Source organism: Macaca nemestrina, chromosome 11, assembly GCF_043159975.1.
Source record: "Macaca nemestrina isolate mMacNem1 chromosome 11, mMacNem.hap1, whole genome shotgun sequence".
NCBI lineage: Eukaryota > Metazoa > Chordata > Mammalia > Primates > Cercopithecidae > Macaca > Macaca nemestrina.
The window spans coordinates 71,936,401-71,938,808 of record NC_092135.1 but is presented as its reverse complement, the minus strand read 5'-3'; the positions used below and the strand labels follow the sequence as shown (position 1 = coordinate 71,938,808).

The window sequence follows — 2,408 nt, the reverse complement described above, 5'->3', positions numbered from 1 at the left end:
GAGGTCTGCATTATAATCTACTACAATAACTTATTTTTGATGTCAGATTGTCCCAAATATGGTTAGTGGAAGTTCCTCCAAGCTGATGTCAGTATCCTTTTGACATAACCCCATCCATCTTTGAGCACTTCCTTACTTTGCGGCTCACTTCATATTTTCCCTGCTCCAGGTCTGGAATCAGCCATTTCTCCAAGGTTTCTTTTAGTGGAAAATGGCATTCAGAAATCAAGCTCTGGCCACGAGGTTTGCTCATTGCTCCTGGGATACCATTGCTTATAAACCCTTTCAGTGGACAGATCTAGGAAATGCATACTTTTAGAACACTAGTATTGTTTTTTTTAATTTCTTCCAATTAAAATCCAGCTCCACAGGATTCCTCCTCATCTTTCCATTCCATATTTGTATCTTTGCTTCCTCCACAATGGGAACTCTGACTTCCAACACCATCAATACATTCATTCATTTAGTTTATTTTGACACACCTGTTAGCAAAAAGGAAACATCAATATATTTAACCATTTGCTCTATCCTACAATACACCCCAAACACTTTTAGAATGACTGCTCCAATACCATTTCCTTTTTTTTTTTTTTTTTTTGAGACGGAGTTTTGCTCTTGTTGCCCAGGCTGGAGTGCAATGGTGCAATCTTGGCTTGCCACAACTTCCGTCTCCCGGGTTCAAGTGATTCTCCCGCCTCAGCCTCCTGAGTAGCTTTGATTACAGGCATGCACCACAATGTTCAGCTAATTTTGTATTTTTTGTGGAGACGAGTTTCTCCATGTTGGTCAGGCTGGTCTCGAACTCCCGATCTCAGGTGATCCACCCTCCTTGGTCTCCCAAAGTGCTGGGATTTCAGGTGTGAGCCGTGGTGCCTGGCCTATCATTTCCTTTTTAAAATAAATTGGTGTTTATTTCTGTCAGCTTTCTTTTCATGGTGTTTAAAAGCTTGTAGACAAACAGCTTAAGCCCATTCAGTGGTTGCTCCTATACATTTAGTGGCCTAAGCAGTGGGAGTTGCAGACCAGTCTTCCGTGGCAAGCAGAGCACTCCAGTCTTCAGTAGGGAGCTGCTGAATAGCACAGAGGGCACCTGCCACCTTCAGACCAGTCTGCACCCTCAGGCTTACAGCAGTGGACTCAGGAGCTGCAGCAGTTCATTCCTCCTGAAATTCCTCTTGGTCACTGCCTCTCCAGCAGCAGCCTGCTCTTCTTTACAATCTCTTCAGGATCTCTGTAGAAGCAGAGATCTGGCATGACCTCCCTTTCACAGATGGTGCCAGGCATGTGCAGGACTTTCCAGGCCAGCATCCACCACGTCAAACCCCCTGAGTGAGCTCCCTTGTTGTTGCATGGAATGGCAATGTCCACATAGTGCAGAGGAGAATCTGTGTGACACAGAGCAATGGTAGGTATGTTAACGTAAGATGCTTCTGTGAGGGGCTGGTGATCAGCCCTGGGGTCAGTAACCACAAGAAGCCGTGACTCCCAGAAGGCTGCCGGGATCTGGTTAGAGAATGTTCTAGGAGTGAAGCGGCCAGCAACAAGAGTGGCTCCAGCGATAGCAGCAAATGACAGCATGGCTTTCTGGCCAGTTTTCCTGGAGGATATGACACTGACATCAGCAGGGTTTTCAATGGCAACAATGGCACGAGCTGCCAGCAGAAGCTTCTCCCAGGTCCTCCTCAGATTTATGATGTAGATGCCATCACTTTTCATTTTATAGATGTATTGTTCCATCTGGAAGTCAAGGTTGGTGCCACCTAAGTGGGTTCCTGCTGCAAGGAACTTAAGGACATCCTCCTCCTTCATTGGCAGAACATCAAGGGCTCTGGAAATTGTGAACATTTCCCTTTAAATTAAGACAGGAATCCAGAACAAGGCAGAATGGACCCCTCTCTGGGTAGTGCAAAAGCCCATTTCCAACATCAAGCCTAAGAAAATTTCAAGACTTCTTTGTAGTACTATTTGTTCTTAGAATACATCCAGTTAAGGGTATATAGTCAGAATACTGTATTCACAGGTCATGTCAACTTTTTCTTTTTTTTTTCTGTATGGTTCTATTATTAGTTTTATATGCAGTTAAGTTCATTTGTTTATATTTGCATTTAATTTTAAGGTTTTCTTTTTGACAAATCTCTCAAAATTTAAAAAGTTTAAATATGGGCCAGGCATGGTGGCTCACACCTGTAATCCCAGCACTTTGGGAAGCCGAGGTGGGCAGATCACCTGAGGTCAAGAGTTTGAGCCCAGCTTGACCAACATGGCAAAACCCCATCTCTACTAAAAATACAAAAATTAGTCAGGTATGGTGGCACACACCTGTAATTCCAGCTACTCAGGAGGCTGAGACAGGAGAATCACCGGAACCCAGGAGTTGGAGGTTGCAGTGAGCTGAGATCATGCCACTG

At 44.4% G+C, this 2,408-nt stretch overlaps 1 pseudogene; it reads right to left on the bottom strand.

Moving 5' to 3' along the window:
• Window positions 1-710: 710 nt before the first annotated feature.
• LOC105483360 (small ribosomal subunit protein uS2B-like) lies at window positions 711-2,152 on the bottom strand (annotated as a pseudogene).
• Between the last annotated feature and the right edge of the window lie 256 nt (window positions 2,153-2,408).